The sequence below is a fragment of the Odocoileus virginianus genome, unplaced genomic scaffold (genome assembly GCF_023699985.2).
Source record: "Odocoileus virginianus isolate 20LAN1187 ecotype Illinois unplaced genomic scaffold, Ovbor_1.2 Unplaced_Contig_21, whole genome shotgun sequence".
In the NCBI taxonomy this organism is placed as follows: domain Eukaryota; kingdom Metazoa; phylum Chordata; class Mammalia; order Artiodactyla; family Cervidae; genus Odocoileus; species Odocoileus virginianus.
In genome coordinates, this window is record NW_027224338.1 from 1,278,693 (window position 1) to 1,302,109 (window position 23,417).

Consider the following 23,417-nt stretch of genomic DNA (forward strand, 5'->3'; position numbering starts at 1 on the left):
GCCTCCTCCCTGTTCCCTGCACAGAGCCCCATTTCTGTTTACAGAATTGTCTAGAACAAACTTGTTGGTCTTCACTTCTGACCTCCATTTGACTCTGTACCCTAGCTACTCACCCAGCCTTTGACAACCTCTTTGGAATACACACCTATGACAGTACCAGCTTACCCTCTCAATGCCACCCTTTCTTGCCTTTAGGAGATATGGTAGGATGAAATAAGGCCCCTTGAAAGATATCTGTATCCTAATCCCCTGTGAATATATCCTTAGATGGAAACAGAATTTTGCCAGTATGGTTAAAGTAAAGGTTTTACAGATAAGCAACAAGGAATTTACTGTATGGCAGAACAAACTATATTTGATAATCTGAATACATATATATATATATATATATATATATATATAACTGAATCATTTTGCTGTACACCTGAAATTAACACAATATTGTAAATCAACTATACTTCAATTTAAAAAATAAAATAATAATAAAGTGAAAGTTGTTCAGTTGTATCTGACTCTTTGTGACCCCATGGACTGTAGCCACCAGACTCCTCTGTCCGTGGAATTCTCCAGGCAAGAATACTGGAGAGGTAGCCATTCCCTTCTCCAGGGGATCTTCCTGATCCAAGGATTGAACCTGGGTCTCCTGCATTGCAGGCAGAGTCTTTACCATTTGAGCCACCAGGGAAAGGGTTCTAAAATAGGGGAATTATCTTGGATTATCTGAGTGGACTCTAAATGCAATTATAAGTGTCCTTAAGAGAGGAAGGAGACTTCCCTGGTGGTCCAGTGACTAAGACTCAGTTCCCAATACAGGGGGCCAAGATTCAATTCCTGGTCAGGGAGCTAGATCCCACATGCCTCAGCTAAAGATTCCTCATGCTGCTACTAAAAGATCTGGCATGCCACAATAAAGATCGAAGATCATGCAGACCCTGCACAGCCAAATACATAAGCAAGTAAATTTTTTTTTAAAGAAGGAGATAAATGAGATTTGATAGACAGAAGAGGAGGCAATGTGACCTACCAGAGCGGAAGATATTGGAATGATGCAGTCACAAGCCAAGGAATGCTGGCAGACACCAGAAGCAGAAAGAGGCTAGGAAGGAACTCTTCCCTAGAGACTCCAGAGGTAGTACAGTGCTGCTGGCCCCTGATTTTGGACTTCTGGCTTCCAGAACTGTGAAAGGAGAAATTGTGTGGCTTTCAACCACCAAGTTTATAGTAACTTGTTGCAGCACACACAGGAAACTAATACAGGAGGGATGCTCCTCAACTTCAGGCAAGACTCCTTCCTGCTTGAGGATTTCACTTGGCCCCTAAGGCAAAGTCTATTCCCTGTGTGACAAACCAAAGAGGGGAGACCAACAGGGCCAACACAGGCCTCGGTTCCTTAGAGTGAGACTTTGAGGCCCAGGAATCCTGGGGAAGCTCAGGGAAGAAAGTGGATTACTTTATCTCAAGTCACAGAAATTCAGAGCTTACAGAGGACACAAGAGTGGTGAAATGCTTTGTAACAGCACCGAGAACTCCAAGCTAACTCACTGGCAAGGCCTTACTGTGGGGAACTCGGTTCTGATGCCTCCAAAATCTTCCTGGCAAGTGGTTCAGAAAGTGCTAACCAGAAAGTATTTTGCATAAACTTATTTATTAAATACAAACTCTTCCTCTTGGCCCCAGTTGCATCCTGGTGTCACCTGGGGTGCTGTGCAAAATCCCAACACACAAGCCACAACCTAAACCAACTAGATCAGAATCTCTGGGGATGAGACCCAGGTATCAGTATTATTAAAGCTCTCCAGATGGTACCAACATGCAGCCAAGGTTGAGGACTGCTGCCCAAGTCTTAACCTTCAGCCTGTTCCACCGCCTTGTATAGTGCAACCCTTGGAGGTCAGGATAGAATAAGACAAAGGAAAAGGCTCGCTGAACATCTTACCTTCAACCTAGCTGGAAAGAGGGAGAGAGAGGCAAAAAGTAAGTGGAACCAAGAGCTCTTCAGAGGCTCCTCCAAAGACCTCTACACGAGAACCCCAGGAGCGCCTGCAGACTGGAGAACCTCTCTCTCTGGGGGGCATTACAGAAGCATCTAATGGTTCCCTGGGATTGGAAGTGAACTTAGAGTCCTGGGACTGGCTTGATTTAAGATGACACAAGCCCTAGATGAGATAGGGGCATCCCTGGACTGAGTTATCCTGATAGGAAGCTGCTGTAGGGTGTTGTCAGGGGCATGACTTACCTCCTCCAGCAGAAAAGACTAAAGACAACAAACTCTCCTTCCTTCTGTTTCCAGAGTTTTCTTCCTAGAATAATTATGGTGACTATACAGAAATCTGAGTATTCACTGCCATTTCTGTGAACTATCTATCATTTACAGTTGGTCATCATGTCCCGTCTGGAGAAGGAAATGGCAATCCACTCCAGTACTCTTGCCTGGAAAATCCCATGGACAGAGGAGCCTGGTAGGCTACAGTCCATGGGGTCGCAGAGTCGGACATGACTGAGCGACTTCATTATCATGTCCTGTAGAGCTGAGTGTAAAAAGTGTCACATGAGTCTGCTTGGGTTGTGAGGTTTGATCAACACTAAACTTTGTTTGCATGCATGCTAAGTCACTTCAGTCATGTCCGACTCTTTGAGACCCCATGGACTGCAGCCTGCCAGGCTTCTCTGTCCATGGGGATTCTCTAGGCAAGAATACTGGAGTGGGTTGCCATTTCCTTTCCTTCCTGGCTCTTGGCTTTGTTGAGTCATGAATGCTGTCCATTAAGTAGCTGACGTTCATAGCAGAGTTCCATGCCTGAGAAATTTGTGACCTGGGAAAATACCAGTCTAGCTTCAGAGGTGAGGAAGATGAGCCCTTAAGGAGACCTATCTGAATAAAACATGACCAAATCTGTACCTTTCTTGTCTGTGTTTTACAGCTACCTGATGCACAGTACCAACAGTGCTGGTTTATTGTGGAAAATATAAATGCAGTAGAGCAGCTGGGAGTCCAAATAATGAAAAGGTGGATTTGAGTCTTCTGTAGGCAGCCAAGAATAATGGAGCTGAAGCAGTCCTTGGAGAGAAAGGGGGCTCAGTCAGGAATGTGTGGGAAAACCAAACTCCTCTGTGTCTCTCCAGCCCAACTTGAGAGAAGAGAATGTGTCAGCAAAGACAAGTTTCAGGACTCTCCAAGGGAGCTCAGTGCAAGCCAAGGGATCTGCTTAGAAGTCACTGTCTGAGAAGGAACACCAGGACTTTGAAGATGGAGAAAATCAGAGGATCTGGCCTGGCTCCGTCCAGCTCCTGACTAGATGCAGCAAGTACAGCCACCTTGGGCCCACTGCTGTGTCCCGGGAGAGATGAATCAGAAAAAAAGGATCCCATGGGGGAGCAGGGGCAGAGGGAGGCTGGGGGTGGTAGCAGCAGGCAAAGAAGCAGAGCATGTAAGAAGCACTCATCTCTTTGGGTTACAACTTTCTGGCATTCCCCTCGGCTGAGGTAAGGGGCTTCCTGTTAGAAGCAGATGAACAGCTCCTGGCATGTTTATACAACTAGTGATTTTGTTGTTGAAGAAAGTTTCTGTTAATCAAATAGAGTATATTTTGCTCAGAGTTTGGATCCTTTTGAAAATAAACATCTGATCTTATTTCACTAGAAATCCACTGGTTGCTGTCTGTGGAGAATCTCTTGGGAGTTTTTCTCTCTTTAAATGCCACATCAAATAGATTTTATTTGGGAATTTTTATCCTCTTCCCCAAAAACATTTCATTAAAAAAAAAATCCAAACTGCAGCCCCAAACCCTGAACTGAATGAGAATCGGAGGGTCCATGTCTGCTGGTAGGACTCATTGGAGCTTTGAAATCACACTATATTTGATCCCCATTATTTTCCCTCCTGAAACTTGAGGTTTGGGGAGCTTGACATACCACATTTCCTTTGAAATTCAAGGGTGTACACATTAACATTAAATCTTTCCTCGTGGACATAACCAATTTTAACTGATTTGTTTTGTACCTGTGAAAGAGAAATCAACTCAAAGTTCCCAGAGCCTAAATAAATAGAAGTGGAATTGGTACATGCATTTTTCAAATGTTTCAAACACTTCAATAACTATGGAAATATCAACAATACAATTCAAAATAACAATGAAGAAAGATATAATCCAAATATGTTTCTGTTTAAACTAACAGAGCCCTAATACACCTGAGAGAAACATTATAATGAAGTTAATTAAGAATTAATGAAGTTTACTAACTAGCAATTAATAAAGCTCTCACAATGTGACACCTGACATTTAGTTCCATGATTTCTTTTTTCTGGTTCCAGATGTTTTTTAACTATAAAAACAGCACCAGCCCCATAAAGGATGCTCCTCTGTCTTTTTAACAGTCATTATTGATCAACACGCATTTTTTCCCACTCTGTGACTCCTAGTAAATGTCATTTTTATTATTCCTTTGATGTTTGCAGATACATTTACATTCAAACAAATACACAAAATCCCAGAGATCACTGCAGGAAGACACACTTCTTTGGGAATACGTATCAGCTGCGGGAGGTTTTCAAAAACACTAATATGTAAGTCAGTCTAGCCTAACATGGAGCTTCATTCAGCCTCATATTCAGTCTTAGACATAAACATGGGGGCAACAAAATGCCTGGCTTGACTGCAGTGATCAGAGTTCCAAAACACAACAAATTAGTTTCACACCAAGGGAAAGGTCATTGCTTTAATCCATGTCTTTGGGGAATGTACACAAATGTCATTCTTCCCAACCTACGTAATTAAACAGTTTAACTGGTGTGGCCATTCACTGTTTATTTTCCCATTGGGTAATGGAAGGAGTTAGCATCACATGACAAGGAGAGGATACAGGCAGTTGCAAATGTGTTGATGATTCTCCCTCTGTCTCCCCATCTCTCCCTCTTTCTGCGCCAAGTGGCTTTCCTTCTCTCTAAGGAATCCACAAAAGGCTTGCCTCAGCCCCCAGGGCAAGATTCAATATCATAGAGCCTCTTTACCAGTGAAGATTGGCTGCCCCGGCTTTCCTAGCCCCCTACGAGTATGGCCACTGCATTTAGCTCTGTGACAATTGCTAAATTCACAAAGTCAGGCATCCCCCTGGATAGAACTATTCAGAACTCGACTGGGAGGTACACCATATGGGAAGGTGGGGGAAGAAAACACAGGATTGGAAGTAAAATCCACTAGGGTGACAGTCCTGGCTCCAGCAGCATGTGACCTTGAAGACCTTTTCACGCCCTTCAGAAATTCATTTTCTGCATCTCTAAAATGGGAATAATAGTACCTAATTCATAGGGTAGCTGTACTGATTAGATGAGAGATCATACATGAAGCATGCTTAGTACAGCCCTAACAGGAATGAAGTGCTCAATACATGGAAACTCTGTCTCTATGTACAAAGGAAGATTCCAGTGGTTGCATTTTCACCAAAGGAGGGGCTATGATTGGCACAGGGCTTGTGGAAAGACTTCTGAAGTGGCGGGCAAATTGCTATTTTGTGTCCTAGGTGGTGGTGACAAGGCTACCAAATTTAGTAGCTACTCACTGAGCCATACCTTTGTTTTATGTGATTTTCTGTATCTGAGTTTCATTTCATAATAAAAAGATTACGATCAAGAGGAACAAATATTTGTTTAGAAAGGAAGGGAGGAAGGAAGAAAACCAACATGCGTGAGGAGAGGGAGATGAGGGGAAAAACAATACAGGAAGGGAAAAGGAGTCTCACCACACCCACCTGAGGTCAAAGGGATGCACAGAGCCAGCCAGGCAGGCAGGAGCAGAGGGTATCACAGTGGCCCGGCTGCCTGGAGACAGGTGCCACACAGAGCCCCCCAGTGATCTGAGAGCCAAGGGCCAATGGCAGGGAAGCTGACAAGGAGAGTGGGTCACAAGAACGAGGCACCAGGTGAGCAAAGCCCTGGCAAGAAGGTGCCCTGAGCTACAACCTCTTCAACTCCCCTTGAACGAGGAGAGGAAGTGGGTTCTCGCGGCCACCTCCTGTCTGCCCTGAGACTCAAGAATATAGGTGACTTCCTTGTCACCCATGGAAAGGCCTCGTGTGGCTCATCCTTTTCACTTGGGTGCCTGCTGACTCCTTCCTCCTCCTTCCTCCCACTGCCAGCCCCTCACACACCAGGACTTCCCAGGGTGGACTGAGGCCTCTTCACGCCTCTGCCTTCCTCCCTGGGGAGCTCATCCAGGCCCGTGGCTTCCATTTCCACTGCCATATCTGCCGGGGCTTCCAGCTCTCTTGCTCCAGCTCTGGTCTCTTCCTCAGGCCTCAGACTCTATTGCTAAACGCTCAGGTTGGCCTTCACCCCCAGGCTGTCCAGAGGCACACAGGTTTAACGGTCCCCATGCTTTCAGTTCCTGCGCCTCACCTCGCTCCGTACTTTTCAGCCCACCTCCTGCACTCGGCCTCCCCCTAGATTTCCACACTTCATCCTGTCCCTGCCCCGATTCCCAAACAGTCCCCACCTTCCGGAACTCCTGTCTCCTGTCCTGCTGGAGACCTCACATCCACCCTGTAGAGTTCAAGGCAGATGTTGCTGTTGTGGTACCAGCCCCTGAAGTCCCTTGAATGAGCCCTGTTCCCTGTTACACCAGATACCTCGCTGGTTCCATCCAAACCAGGTTCTAATGCCGACTGATAAGCTTGGTGCTCTTTTTCTATTTGCTAGCCTTCTAGAGAACGAATGAGACATCCGTCCCACAGAGAGGCGCTCTCTGAGGTCAGAGGTCCTGCTGAGATAAGAAGATTACGGGGGACATTATTCAATGCCTTGACTACCTCTTAGTGCTATGCATCTGGCCTCCACAGTCATAGACTCTAGCTCAGTCTATGCAGAAGGAGGAGAGAAGGGTGCTGTAGGAGGGACATACTATGGACACCAGCTGAAAGATGCTCACTAAGAAGAGTAATATTGCTTGTGTTAAGGAAGATTCTACAGCTGTTACTGAGCAACACCATGGCTTACTGGCTGAAAGGTGATGAGAAAACCAACAGATCCTAGACACAGCTCCCTTTATCTGTGTGCTACAAAGAGCCAGAGACTGTCTCAAATGCCAGTGGAATGACCAGAGAACCAAATCTGTATATGGACCCATGTGACAATGAACTCTAGTCCAAGAGGCCCCAGCTCAGGACCCATCCTAAGATCCCATTCTTCATAACTGTACAGCACCTACTACTAACCTCACACCCCTCCTTCTCATTTCTGATTCCAGCTGTTCCAAAGTAACACCAGCCTAATCAGCTCTTCTGCCAGTCCTACGCTTGCCAGCCATAACCCCTGCCAGGTTCTCTCTAGAACCTCAGACAAAAGGACTGAGACTTACTATTTTCTCTCCTCACTGATGTCTTCCCTTGAAATGTTGAATGGATGGATTTATTTTCGCTTTCCCCACCATCTCTTTTGCACCACTAAATGCCACCCCATCCACTTACTCACATAAACCAACCAAGGCATTATTCAATTGTGAACATTACTGCTATGAATATTCATTTCCAAGGCTTTGTTTGAATACCTGTTTTCAGTTGTCTTGGATGTATACCTAGAAGAAGGATTGCTAGGTCACATAGTAATTCAATGTTTACTTACTGAGGAACCAATGAAGTATATTCCATAATGGCTGCACCATTTTACATCCCAAGTGATACCTGAGGGTTCCAATGTCTTCCTATCTTCACCAGCACTTGTTATTTTCCTATTTTAAAAATTGCAGCCATCCTAGCGGATGTAAAGTGGTACTTCACTGTGATTTTGAGTCACATTTTCCTGCTGACTAATGCTACTAAGCATCTTTTCCAGTGCTTCTTGGCCATTAGTAGGCTTATTTCTCCACAAATCTCCTCTTCCTTTGTTTTCTCTTTTTTTTCTCCTACCACTCTCTTGTTCCCCTTCCTCCCTGCTTCTTACTCCCCTTCTTCTTAGTCTCCTTCATGGGCTCCTACTCTTCTGTCTGTCCACCTCTAAATCTGATCTTCCTTGGGGTTCCATCCCAAGTGCTTTTTTCTCCCCACTCCACCCACTGTGTTTGGGTGATTTCATCTGCCCATGGCTTCACCTCTGTCTCCATACTGACAACTTCCAGATCTTCATCTAGAGCCTAGCCTCCTTCCTAGGCTCCAGGCCCATACCTCCAGCTGCTTTCCCAATGGTTTCACTTGGACATCTCACAGCACCTCACACGCTTGGCTTCTGCTCGGACAGTACTCACCCCATTCCCACCATTCCAGACCTGCTCCTCCTCCATTCATGGGCCCAAGTGCCACGGGCCCAAGACCCTGCAGTCTTCTTAGGCCCCTCATCCCAAATTTATCACCAGTCACAACAGCCTATAGATTCAGTTTTGCAAATGTTTCCGAATAGACCAGAAGCCCAAGAAAGACTTAAAACATTGAATTATTTATTGACCTAGCACTCTAGGTGATAAAATACTCAAAGAGATCATGTTCAGAAAATGTTTCCAGTTCAAATGAGTAATTGACTTGCCTGAAATCTACCCCCTAGATCAGGTATGAGAGGTGAGGACTCGATTTCTGGGTTTGCTATCACTTCTCTCCAGGCTAGCGACCCCTTCATCCCTGGTCTGGGCCCGCACTGTCTCTCACCTAGACTATGGCAAGTCTCCTCACTGGTCTCCCCATCTCCAGTCCCCCCAGTCCTGAAACTGATTCTCTACACTGACAACAGGGTAACCTTCCAGAAGCACTGCTCTGATTATGCTGCACCCGTTTGAAAGACTCCTTCGACAGCACAAACAGGCTAACATCTAAACTCACAGGCAAGCACTGAAGATGCTGCATGATTTGGCTCATCCTGAGTCTTCCAGACTCATTTACCGTTCCTGCAGCTGCCCCAAACCACCTGCCACGCCAAGAACACACTTGATGATACCCTGACCCTTTGCACACATTCTGGTTCTGTCTGTCCAGGAGGAGCCAGGCCTCCCTTCTTCCCTTCCTGCTTCACTCCCTCAGCCACTGACCCACTTGGATTCTCCAAGATCCAGTATAAACATCATCTCCTCCGCAAAGCTCTATTGAATTGTCCAGGATAGAATCAATCACTCGATTCCATTTCATTCAGCTGACACACACTCAGCTCCCATTACATGTCATGCAGTGCTAGCTAGGCACAGGATACAAAAATGAGAAAGTCTACAGGTCCTGCCCTAAAGGAACTCACAGAATGGCTGGGGAGCCCAGGTGAGAAAAACATCACAAGACAGTGCAGTAAATGCCGCGGGTCTGCACCAAGGGCCATAGAAACACCTAGGAGGCAGTCAGTAAACCTGTCTGGAGAGGTCAGGATGCAAGGAAACATGAGCTGTGTCTCAAAAGAGACTCCAATGTGAGACTGAAGACGCAGGAGAAGGGGGACCTCCCTGGTGGTCCAGTGATTAAGACTTCATGCTTCCACTGCAGGGGGCATGGGTTCGATTCCTGGTCAGGGAACTAAGATCCTGCATGCCACACAGCATGGCCAAAAAATAAACAAAGATACCGAAAGAATGCAATGAATTGAGTTTGATATAGGATGTGTTGAGTTTAACGGACCTGTAGACCATTCATCCAGGAGGGCATATCAAATGGGCACCTGAAAACACTAAGTGTCTGAAGGTCAGAGAAGAGTTGTGAGGTAGTGGGGGGAGGACGGTTCTGGAAGATGTGAGCACTTAATGGTGGTAGATGCCTTGACATCAAATGGATGGTAAGTCTGGAAGGAGGCTGGTTGCAGATGGTCCCTTTACCATAGATTGTTGCAGTCTCACCTCTCACTCCCTCTTTTCAAAAAAACATTTTTTAAATTTTTTGGCCATGCCAAGCAGCTTGCAGGATCTTAGTTCCCCAGCCAGGGATCGAACCCATGCCCCAGCAGTGAAGTCATGGAGTCCCAACCAGTGGGCCATCAGGAAACTTCCTCTCATCCCCTCTTTGTGTAGCTCAACTGCTAGGTTGAGTGCAATTCAAGGGTAGATGTTGACGTCTGCTTATGTCAGCATCACTCCATCTCCCCACACCTAGTTACTGCCTGGCATACAGTAGGTAGCCAATACCTGGTTGTTGAATATTTGAATACTAGTCACTGAAATGAGGCGCAGTGTCCAGTGACCACAGCCGTGAGAGAGGACTAACAAAACAATGACATTAGAGGCTGTTTTCAGTGATGCTATTAAGGATCTCAGAGCCTTTGAGATGGGACACAGAATAGGCATGGGGAAAAGGGCAGCAGAGAGAAGAAGGCATCAAGAAACAGAGGTCAAAGTTCCTCCAAAAAAGCTTACAAACAATTAAGACCAACACTGTCACTTTGTCACCAGCATCATGTTGGAATCAGTTCTGGCACAATCAGATCAAGGCCAGAGTGAAGCATGTTTCTGGAAAAGCATGACAAAACAGGATTTGGTAGATAACATGTACATTTCACTTCTAGTTGTTGGAGTACTGAAGCCAGGCAGGTGGCAAGGAGAGAGTACAAGGGAGATGCTGCTTCTGTGGTTGACATTTGGCTATCAGGTCAGGAGAAGACGGAGGAGACATACCTGACCTTGCCCAAGCATCTCTCAACTTGTGTCCGATGCACTGGACCAATGGTTTTGACAAACACTGGGAAGCAAAGAGGTGCCCTGCCAGTTGGGTGAGGGCTGATGAGGACCCAATGTCCTCTGTCTTGGTTTGGGGACTCATCACTTGGTGCCTAAGTAAGACGGCAATGAGGAGAAGACAAGACAGTGCCTCGATGTAAGCCTTCAACCCACCCAGGTGACAACTTCATTTGCAGTTAGTACTTTGCTGTATTTGCTTTCTATCACATTTGTTATCCATTTACCCATCCCTCAATCCATCTTATCTTTTGGATTCACCTCATAAGCTGCAGACATGAGTACACTTTACTCCTAAACTCCTAGCATTCATGGCATTAACTAGAGTATAAAATGTGTTTATTGTTCTTTCTTTGAGGTGAAATTTACACCCAGGAAATGCACAAAGCTTAAAAGAGCCATTTGATGGGTTCATTTTGATGAGTATACACCTATGTATCACAAGCTCCCATCATAGCGGAAAACTTGAGTTATTTCTGCTCCCTTTGGCAGACTCCTCTGTTGACTGTATTCTTAGGACATCTGATTGAGGAGCTAATATGTTTTTGGAGGATGCTAGGGTGACATTTGTAAACGTAGCAGACACCAGAGTAGAAAAAGCTGGTGAGCTTTATGGAGTAAAATGAAATTCTAAACGCTCAAGAGTGCACAATTTCCTTTAGGGTAGAAGGAACTTGCAGCTGCAGTAAACCTCAGAGGTTGGGGATTGGGAGTAGAGAAAGGGTCTGGGAGTAATCAGTTTGAAAGCGTACAGAGTCGAGCTTCATTCCCACTCCAGTAAATCTAGAATTGCAATAGTTTTGATAGGTTGTGTAAATGTTGACCTTTGGACTCTCAAGGGGAAAGTGGGGATGGGCCAGAAGAGAATGGCTAGCCATGTGGAGTGTCTCCAGAAGGCAGATCTCCAAACTGGGGACCCTCAGGACTTTGTGAAGCCCTTGGTCCCCACCCTTGCAGTGCTGCTCATCCAGGATATGATCTCTGCCCCAAGCCTAACCACTGACTTCCAGAATGCTCTTACTGCTGCTGCTGTTGTTCAGTTGCTAAGTCATGTCCGATTCTTTGTGACCCCATGGACTGCAGCACATCAGGCTTCCCTGTCCTTCACTATCTCCTGGAGTTTGCTCAAACTCATGTCCATTGAGTTGGTGATACCATCCAACCATCTCATCCTCTGTTGCCCCCTTCTCCTGCCCTCAATCTTTCCCAGCATCAGGATCTTTTCCAGTGAGTCGGCTCTTGCATCAGGTGGCCAAAATATTGGAGCTTCAGCTTCAACATCAGTCCTTCCAATGAATATTCAGGGTTGATTTCCTTTAGGATTGACTGGTTTGATCTCCTTACTGTCCAAGGGACTCTCAAGAGTCTTCTCCAGCACCACAGTTCAAAAGCATCAGTTCTTTGGCACTCAGCCTTCTTTATGGTCCAGTTCTCACATCCATACATGACTACTGGAAAAACCATAACTTTGACTATATGAACCTTTGTCAGCAAAGTGATGTCTCTGCTTTTTAATATGCTGTCTAGGTTTGTCATAGCTTTTCTTCCAAGGAGCAAGCATCTTTTAATTTCATGGCTGCAGTCACCATCTGCAGTGATTTTGGAGTCCAAGAAAATAAAATCTGTCACTGCTTCCACTTTTTCCCCATCTATTTGCCATGAAGTGATGGGACCAGATGCCATGATCTTAGGTTTTTGAATGTTGAGTTTTAAGCCAGCTTTTTCACTCTCCTCTTTCACCTTCATCAAGAGGCTCTTTAGCTCCTCTTTACTTTCTACCATTAGAGTGGTATCATCTGCATATCTGAGCAATCTTGATTCCAGCTTGTGAGTCATCCAGTCTGGCATTTCTCATGATGTACTCTGCATATAAGTTAAATAAGCAGGGTGACAATATACAGCTTTGACGTACTCCTTTCCCAGTTTTGAACCAGTCTATTGTTCCATGTCTGGTTCTAACAGTTGCTTCTTGATGAACAGCTTCTAAAAAAATAGCTGAAAGTATTTTTCAGAAAGTCTATGTACCCATTCCCCACCCCCGCCCCAGTTTGAGTGATTCAGAAATGTCTTGGCATTATGGAAGGACTCTTGCCTTCGTGAAAACTGAAAGCTGAGATGTGTAAGGCCAGTGCTTGATAAAGCAAGCAAGGCACCCCTTCTCTTCTCACAGGTTTGTCAAGTCCCAGGCTTCAAATAAGAGGCCCCCACCTGGTCCAGCTATCTTTAGCAATGCCATGCTGATAGCCTGAGCTAACCAAGTGGGTCAGATGCCACAGTCAAGGGCAGGGACCCTCTCCTCCATGGTGGCTACTGACCCACAAAACCAATGTCAATCGTAGGTCACACAGAGTTATCAAAAGCAACTCCTGTTTGCAGTGATTGCTTCTTAAGGAAGGGTAAGGTACTGGGGCTCTGTTTTTATCTTCAAGCAACCCACAGCAGATAATTGAGAGAATGGACCATAGCACTCAATTCAACACTGAATTCTATTTTCCAAATATGCTTCATTCCTTCCAGTGGCTATTTAAGAAAAAGACGGAGGGCATGTAGGAGAATGGGAATAGCAGTACAGGAAGAAGCCAGTTGGGAGGGACGTGGAAGATAGAAGGCGACTGAAAAAAATGATAAAAGGAAGAGTCAGGGGTTGGCAGTGGCGGAGGGCAGTGAGGAGAGGGTGCTGAGAAAAAGAAAAAACATGGCAAGTAGAAAGATAAATCAGTGTAGTACACAAAAGGGACAGAAAGATACAAAACGGGAGAGAAAATGAAACAGAAAACCAGAGTATCAGCCAGGCCAACTCCTTAATTTCATTGAGGGGGAAACTGAGGCCCAGAATGGGGAAGTGATTTGGCCAAAGTTTTGCTGCCAGTTGATTCTTGAGCTGAGGCTAGGACTCCAGTCTCTAGGCTCCCAGGTCAGGAGCATGGCAGCCTAGGTACCAGACTTTTTGGGAGAGACTGGACATTATTCACTCAATCAAGAAGTTACATGATGAATCTGAATCTAGGAAGGAAAACAGAAAGCCTCAGATCTCACCAGACCAAGTCAGGCAACTGACAGATCATCAGAACCGGAAGTCCCAGGTCCACAAGGTACTGAAGAGTGTCGGGTGCCTAGAAGGGGCTTCCTGGAACCACTGGGTTGACTGAGGCCAATGGGCCCAGTCCTAAGTGGCCCGTGGATGGATTCCCTTAGCTATAAGGAGGAAACAAAACGGGCTGGATGTCTGCTCCTCCTCAAAGTTCATCTACATGTCCACTGCCAGTTCTGAGCACAGAGGTGGAAATCAAAAACTGTCAGAGGTTCCTCGGAAATTGGAGGCAAGACGGACTAAGTCTCCCCCAGCGCAAGCTGACCCTTGGCTCACTGTGGGTCAGACTCACTCAATCCACTCCACCAACTCTAGACTGGGAGAGATCCAGGCCAACTCCAGGTTTATCTTTCTGTTAGGGCCCCTCAAGGCTGATTGCTCCAGATAGTACTTCATGGTTGCCCCAGAGTACTTGGCAATTCACTAGCAAACTCAATCTAACCTGTCCCCCTCCCACAGATTTACAAACTTTTGACTGAACTTTGCCAGGGCTGGATATAATTAGGCATGGAACCAGAGGTTCCCAAAGTCTGCTATATGCCTACATATATACCCATATGCATGTGTAGAAAATGCTTTTGATCCACAAATCTTATATAGAAAAGCAGCTTATGATGGAGTTTCTTAAAAACCCTCTTCTATGGAGCATTTATCCTCTTCAGGGGTAAATCTGGATTTAATTCCCACGTAGCCTCATCGAACCACACAGGCAAGTTTCCTCAGTCTTCTAGTGTTCTGGTTTAAGAACCCTATGGGTGCTCCTTTAGTTCCATTCTGTCACCTAGGCTTACAGTAGGATGATCTGGGGAGGCTGTGGTGAACATGACAAAGAGGAAATGCTGTGAATCAGTAATGTCCTAGGCGGCAGAAATAGCTGAGTACAGTGACTAATACATAGTAGTTGCTCAATAAATATTGTTGCCAGAGTCCTTTGACACCAGCCGAACTGCTAAAGCCCAGAGACATTAAAAGACTTATGCAGGATCATACAGCTGGTCAGTGACAGAAACTCCACTAGGTCATGGATGATTCATATGAAAGAGGAATATTTTAAACACAGGAACCTTCTAACACTTCTAATATATATAATTATATATGCAATACAATGGAATACTACTCAGCCATAAAAAAGAATGAAATAATGCCATTTGCAGCAACATGGATGGACCTAGAGATTATCATACTGAGTGAAGTAAGTCAGAAAGAGAAAGACAAATACCATGTGATATCACTTATATGTGGAATCTAAAATATGACACAAATGAACTTATCTATGAAACAGAAACATTCACAAAGAGCAGACTTATGGTTAGCAATGGATATTGGGGGTGGGGGAGGGAAGGATTAGGAGTTTGGGATTAGCAAACTACTATATATAGGATGAATAAACAACAAGGTCCTACTCTATAGCACAGGGAACTATATTCAATATCCTGTGATAAACCATAATGGAAAAGAATATGAAAAAGAATATATATGTATAACTGAATCACTTTGCTGTACAGCAGAAATTAATACAACATTGTAAATCAACTATACTTCAATAAAATAAAAATTAAGTACTATTTATTCTTACCACTAAAAAAATAAAAGAAGTTAGGATGTGGGAATTCCCCAGCCATCCAAGAGAGGTTAGGACTCGGCACTTTCACTGCTGAGGGCCCAGGTTCAATCTCTGGTCAGGGAACTAAGATCACACAAGACAATAGAACACTAAAAAATACATATATATAGTAACCTTCTAGAATCACAGTCTCTATAGAATGACCAGTGTGATCGCCCTGGAGTCAGCATCCAATGATAAGCTAAAAGTGCTCAGAATTACCCCCCCAAGGATTTTAGTCCTGCCCCCTGGCACCACACGAAGCAGCCAAATCCTTCCACTTGATAAGGATTTGAAGACAGTCAATGGAGCCTCTGCAAATCCCTGGTTCCTTCAACCACCCTCCACGTGACACTCCTTCCACTCAATATCTTCATCACCCTCCTGTGGATTCACTGAAGTCCCTGTGATGCCCCAAAGTGGGTGAATCCTCTGAAGGGGACTTACTCTGCTCCTTCCTCTGGATGTTATGAGAGCGTGCTGCATCTCAGCACTCACATGGCACTGTTTGCCCTTCTTTAACCTGTGGTTAGCTCAGATCCCCCAAGATCTTTTTTATATGATCTCTTATCAAACTGTCTCCTTCATCTGAAAAACAAACAACCAAATATTTATAAACTCTGTACTGCACTTCATGTGGGTCCCACTTTTTAAGGTCTGATTCCTGGAGGAAGATGCCATCACATTCTTCTAGGCCAGAAAACCTAAGTCTAAATGGTAAACCTTCAGTGAAGTATTCTTCCACAACCTTAGTTTTTTTCCTACCTCACATATTTTCATCTATGTGTGCAACCCCATGGACTATGGCCTGCCAGGCTCCTCTGTCCATGGAATTCTCCAGGCAAGAATACTGGAGTGGGTTGCCATTTCCTCCTCCAGGGGAATCTTCCCAACCCAGGGATTGAACCTGCGTCTCTTACATCTCCTGCATTGGCAGGCAGGTTTTTGTTTTATTTATTTTTTTACCAGTAGTGCCTCATGGGAAGCCCATTTTCATCTATATAAAACTTAAATAAGGATCATTTCCACAAACTATTAGAGCTTACTGGTTTAAAGATAGCATACATGTGTTCAGCAGAGTAACGTTTATTCAGTGAATATCATGCACCGGACATTATGAAGGGCTTTCTATACATTAGCTCATTCCCTCTGACAGATGGAAGACTGTTCTCCCAAGTTTATAGACAAGGAAACTGAAGCTTGAAACTTCACTGTTATTAAGGGGAAGAGGCATGACTTGAACCTAGTTCTGACTAATCCCAAAGACCATGTCCTTTCATTTAAACCAGTGGCTCTTAACCGTGGCTGCATATTAGAAATCAGTTGGGGAGCACTCAAGCCTCCCGACACCCAGGCCCCACCCCAGCCAATTAAAGTGGAGTCCTTGGAGGTGGGCTCCAGGCAGGGGTAGGTTGTAAAGGCTCCCCAGGTGAATCTAATATATAGCAGTAAAACCACTGCTTTGTACCATGCTGTTTCCAAGGTATATTAGGCCAGCATAGATGTGAAAACAACTATTAGGCCCTCTGTATATTTGTAGCATTGGTTGCTTCAAAAAGCAAGAGTGAAGTTATTTAAAGGCACTAACAAACAAATAGTAGTGGAGAGACTAAGCCTGCAGACCCCTGTTCTGATGGGGGAGCAAGGGTAGCCACCTACACTTCCTTGTAACTTTCCATCCCTTGAAACTTGCGCAGCTGATTTCTCCGAGTCATGTGCTTTCCCTGTTCACTGCGTTTAGTTCTAAAAGCTGGCCTATCTACTGGGTGAGCAGACTACAGGTGAGTCCTAAACATTTGTAGTTGTGGTGGGACATTTCTGTGTCTCTTTAATGTACGAGGACAAAAGTCTTGGGTTTTCTGTTTTGCTTTTCCCTTTCTGAGTAGGTTGTCCCTGATGGTGCCTGAGAGGTTTGCCTGGGGAATCAAGACTCTATATTCCTTCCTGTACCCCTCTGGTGGGTCTTTATACGATGTTTGCAAAATTAGGAACGGACATGATGCAACGAAGAAAATAATTTGTACATTAGCCGGAGGTGCAAATCCCCAAAGAGCCCATTGCCAAACTAAGAAAACTCCAAGTCACTGGGAAGCTGTAAAACCTAGCACTGCGAGAACAAAGGGCCCAGGCATATGGAATAGCTTATCAGAGGCCGGGCAACAGAGCCCGCGTGAGAACAGCGCCGGCTCCAGAGACAGACACCTAGGTCTGTTCAAGGAGAGGTCAGGAAGCGCTGGGGATGGAGAGAGGGCTGAAAGATGTGATTAAAGTAAATCCTCCAAAGATGGAAAAGCTGGCCTCAATGGCTCCTTCCTGTGCTTAATACACTTTCTCATTTTCCTGGGGGTGGGCGTGGGCACTCTGGGCCATTTGCTTCTTGCCTGTGGCTCCCTGTCCTTCCTCCAGCACTGGAAGACATTCTTTGCAAATCCTGGGTGTGTGTTTCCCCTTTTACAAGCAGTCAGGGCTCTGGGAAGAAAATGGATCTCTCTTCAAAATCATAATACCATCGTAGAGGCAAAAAGGGCCTCTTCTCACAGCCTTCCCAGAGACTCCACTGTTATAACCCCTAAGGAGAAAGGGCTTCTGGGACAGTTTCCACACACACACATTGAGCGCTGAAGAGAATGAAAGCAGAGACCCAATTTAGGTCTCTAAATACACATGTTCCCATGGACTGTGGCGAAAAATGGGACTGAGTGTTTTTTTAATCTCTTTATCCTGTCTTTCCTTTTCTTTCTTTCTTTTTCTTTGCCCTTGAAGGAGTCAGGTAATCTAATCTCCACAGACCTCCATTTTTCCTCAGTTTGCCTGGGCAGCAGACACCACCGAAGAGTCTTGGAAGATAAACAGAATGTGTCAACACATCCAAAATGTTTCCCTCACGTGGCTCTCAGCTCACACTTCTTTCGAGCATTGGAGTCATGCGACATTTCCATGCAAAGCAAGTCTCAAAATAGCAAGCAGTAAACAGAGCCAGGGGGCCTGATGTAGCCCTGCCCCGTGCCAGCCCTGGGCCCTGCTCCCATCCACAGGGAAGCCAACTCTTTCCCTCCTCAGACAGCCAAGCCAGGCTACACGGTCAGATAATCAATGACAGGTGTCATGCCCCATAATAAACCTGAAGGAAACAAACAGACACATACAGAAACCTCCAGACTTGATTGCTGCAGGAGCAGCGTTGACTGGCACCTTACAAAGAAGCCCGACATGTGGGCCTGGATCCTTCCATCCCAGGTGCCCTTGGATCAGCAAGGAAGGTGAGAGAGCGGAAGGGGCCCCAGGAACTGCTCGACTGGGGAGGCTCTAGCCAGCAGGGACTGGGCCGAGACACCAGCAATGTTTATTCAGCTTACAGCTTTCATTTTTCCTAAGTCATTTCAATGAGTTCAAGGAAAGAAATCACTCTACTGGATTGAGTCCATCCCTAAATATTTGGGACACACGCTGAAAGGTTAGAAGCAAACTCCTGCAAAGAAATGATTGCTGGAATGAGGGAGTTGGCTACCAGAGGAGGCCTGGGACGAAGGCCAACCATGACCCGGGAGGGAATCAAGCGCAGTGAAATGATCCATGAAGTTTCTTGGCATTTTCAAGCACTCCTGGAAAGAGAGTGGCTCATCAACTTCACTGAAGAATCTCCGAACAAATAGCTCCACTGTCTCTGGGTTTCCTGGCCTCAGAAATGGGCTGGGCAACTTGACTGAACACTGGGAAATGAACATTTGAGTCTGGCATCTGAGGCTTTCTACTGGGGTTCAGGGTGCTTCAAACAATTTGCTATGATCTTCAAGGTTACCCAAGTGCCAAGCAGAGCCCCAGGAGAACAGGTTTTCTCAGCCCTACCTGGACCTACATCTCTTAGCCTCTATTGTTGTGTAGGGATGGATTTGAGTCAAGCATGTCCTTTGTCTCAAAAACAACAAAATGAAAAACCAAACCTATCAAAACTACTCCAACAAGGCGGTGACTAATTTTCCAACAGAAACTTCCTGAGAAAAAGACAGAAGGGACTAATAGAGTCAGCATCCTACTAGATTTAGGCTTCCCTGGTGGCTCAGATGGTAAAGAATCCACCTGCAATGCAGGAGACCAGGGTTCGATCCCTGGGTCAGGAAGATCCCCTGGAGAAGGAAATGGCAACCCACTCCAGTACTCTCTTGCCTGGAGAATTCCATGGACAGAGGAGCCTGGGTGGGCTACAGTCCATGGGGTTGCAAAGAGTCAGACATGACTGAGTGACTAACACACACATTGTTAAAATAAAGGGTCAAGAGCAAATTTCCTGTTTTGGAGAGCTTGGGCCACACTTTTGGGCTTCATTATTGGAAACCTAGCATCAGCAAGAGGAGGTGGTGAGCACGTGCTGTGGGAGTTCTCCGCCAAGAATCAGAGACCCAGGCCCGGACCCTGGATCCAGTCCTGGAGACCAAGGTGGAGCCTGCTACAAAGAATGGACTGGGGTTGCTACAAAGGGGAACAAAATAGGGGGTTGGAGAACGAGGGCAACCTGAATGCCCACAACAAACCAGGGTAGAGGCCAGGACGTGTGAGAGACACAAAGCTGGAGGGGCTCCACAGACACCGGCCCCTCCAGGCCTGGCTCTGCTTCCCAGGCCCTTGGCCCTGTCAGTGGAGAAAGGGTGCCGTGAAGGAAGGATGCACCCCTGGTGAAGACAGTCACGTCACCCGCACATTATGGCACATTGTATTTTTTGAAGCATATGCTCCTGCTTCCAAAAAAAGAGATCATAGTTTCATTTGTGGGAGCAGAACCCCCAAAGTACCCAACAAAAGACCAGAAACGAAGAGGCAGGCACAAAGACCTCTCACCAACATTCCTTCGAGCAAAGCAAAGCATTACCACAGGGCTATTTTCATGGCAAGAGGCTCATACACACCTTTAATCCTGAAGAAGCAAGATGAAATACCCTACAATCTCTGTTTCAAATCCGTGTTTAAATTTTCCTTTAAATATTTTATGATAAGGGATACAAAGTCTTACTTAGTGTACCTTCTAAGGATTTCTTGTCCTGAAGCAATTTGTAAATGTTGCAGGGTGTCAGAAGTCGGTTTCAGTGCAGAAAAGAAGCTGTGTTCTGAAATCCCAAGGGGCACAGGGCTAGAAGGAGGCCCTGGGGCCATCTGATGGGAAGAGGAGGTTTCTCATTGCCCTGGAGTCTCCCCAAGAGGTTATTACTTAAGATTGGGAAACCTTGAGCAATAGGGCTTTGGAATTTCATCTCAAAATCCTCTAGGCAGTAGATTGCTCACTTTGGGGTGCTGCTGTAACATCCCAAAGTAACAAGAGGTGGGTTAGAGTGTCTGCAGCAGATGCAGGATGAAGCTTGAGCAGGTCCTAGCCTCCTCAGAGGTAAGTTGAGAGTGCTGGGCCCAAGTCGGAGCCAGCAAACTTTTTCTGGGAAGGACTAGCTAGTTAACAGGAAATATGGATCACATATGGTCCCTAGCATATTCTTCTTTCTTTCCATTTTTTAAACAGCTTTATTGTGATATAAACTATATCATGCAATTCAGCCATTTAAAGTATATCATTTAGGGACTTCCCTGGTGGTCCAGTCATTAAGACTACATGCTTTCACTGCAGATGGCATGGGTTCAATCCCTGGTCTGGAAACTAAGATCCCACATGCCATGGGGTGTGGCCAAAAATTTAAAAAACAACTATCATTTAGTGGTTTTCTGTGCATTCACTGTGTTGTACAATCATCACTATAATTTTTTCTTGTTTATCACCACAAAATTAAACAAACCTATATCCATTAGCCATCATTCCCTTTTCCCCATCATCCTAAGCTCTAGATATTTTGGCCTATTCTGTTCATTTCATACAAATGGAATCACAAAATATGTGTCTGGCAAATGGCTTCTCTCACTTAGCATAGAGTTTCCAAGTTCATAAATGAGGAACATGTATCAGGAATTCATCCCTTTTTTTGACCAAATAATACTCTATTGTATGGATATTCCATACTTTGTAATTCTTTCCTCAATGGACAGTTGGATTAGTCCCTCCTTTGGGTTATTGCTAATAATGCTGCTATGACATTCCTGTACAATGCCTGTATGGATTTGTGGATCTGTGTATTCAATTCTTCTGGATATATACCTAGGATTGGATATATACCTAGGTGGAATTATTATGCCATAACAGTAACTTTATGTGTAATCTTTTAAAGGACTTCCGTATTTACGAATTGATGGCACAATTTTCCCATTGCACTAGCAGTATACAAGACTTCTAATTTATTCACAGTTCTCACCAACACTTGCGTTTGTCTTTTTGATCATTACCATCCTAGTGAGGGGCTTCCCTGGTAGCTCAGTTGGTAAAGAATCTGCCTGCAATGTGGGAGACCTGGGTTTGATCCTTGGGTTGGGAAGATCCCCTGGAGGAGGGCATGGCAACCCACTCCAGTATTCTTGCCTGGAGAATTCCCATGGACAGAGGAACCTGGCGGGCTGCAGTTCATGGGGTCACAAAGAGTCAGACATGACTGAGCGAGTGAGTGTGAAGTATGATCTCTCTGTGGTTTTAATGTGTATTTTCTTAATGACTCTTGATGTCAAGCATCTTTTCAAGTTTTTTTTGCATCAACACTATCAAGAGAGTGTAAAAACTACAGCTATACCACTCTGAAGTCACTGAATCTCATCTGATCTACAAAGCTAAGCAGGGTTGGGCCTAGTTGGTACTTCAGTGGGAGACCACCTGAGAATTCTGGATGCTATTGACTTAAAAACAAAACTAGACTTGGCATCTATCCCCAAGCTAATTTTAAAGAGTTCTGGAAGTTCCCTGGTGACCTAGTGGTTAGGATTCTAGATTTTTACTGCCGTGGCCCAGGTTCAAACCCTGGTCATGGAACTGAGATCCAACAAGCCATGTGGCATGGCAAAAAAAAAAAGGTGCTCCAATAAGAAATTTGGAACTCTTGACATAAATAGAAAAATAGAAAGTTTCAGTGAAGAAAAAGAAGATGTAAAGAACCAAATAGACATTTAGGGGGAAAAAAGTGTGGAAAAAAATAACTCACATGTGGGAGAAAACATTTGTAAATCATATATTTGATGAGGGTTTGATATCCAGAAGGATATTAAAAAAAACTCCTAATACTCAACAACAAAAAGACAAACATCCTAATTGAAATGAGCAAAGGACTAGAATAGACATTTCTCCAAGAAAGATATATAAATGGATTATAAGTACATGAAAAGATGCTCATCAATAATCAGCAGGGAAATGCAATTCAAAACCACAGAAGATACCACATCATACCCAGAAGGATGGCTATAATTTTTAAAATGGAAAATAATAAGTGTTGGCACAGATGTGGAGAAACTGAAACCCTCATACATTGCTGGTGGGAATATAAAAGGATGGAGCCTCTGTGGAAAATAGTTTGCTGATTCCTCTAAAGTAGTGTTTCCATATGATCCAACAATTCTACTGCCAGGTATATACCCCAAAAAATTGAAAACAGGAACTCAAACATGTATTTGTACACCCACATTCATAACAGCATTGTTTGCTGTAGCCCAAAGGTGCAAACAACCCAAGTGTCCATCAGCAGGTGAATGAATAAAGAAAATCCATACAATGGAACATTGTTCAGTTTTATAAAGAAATGAGGTTCTAAAACATAGCTGCAACTTTAGATGAACTTTGAAAACATTATAAATTATATAACCAGACATAAAAAGCTTATATGGCTCTGCTTATATGAAATATCTAGAATACATCAATTCATAGAGACAGATTATATTAGAGGTTACCAGGAACTGGAGAGAGTCGGGGATGGGGAGTTATTGCTTAATGGGTACAGAGTTTCTGTTTGGGGTGGTGAAATATTTTTAAAATGATAGCTGTATAACCCTGTAAATATAATTAATGCTATTGAATTGTACACTTAAAATGGCTAAAATGGCAGTCTATGTTATTTTGAATTGCAATAAAATATAGTAAAAAGAAGTACTATCTTTAACCCATATAGAGAGAATATAATAGTAAAAATGATTTGGGGGGCTAAGAAGCAAGTCCTTGGGTCAATTGAAATAAGGATTTTCAAACAAAGAAAGGAAA

At 44.6% G+C, this 23,417-nt stretch overlaps 1 pseudogene; it reads left to right on the forward strand.

The window, feature by feature from the left end:
* Positions 1-21,952: 21,952 nt before the first annotated feature.
* On the forward strand, positions 21,953-22,071 carry LOC139034045 (5S ribosomal RNA; annotated as a pseudogene).
* Positions 22,072-23,417: the final 1,346 nt, after the last annotated feature.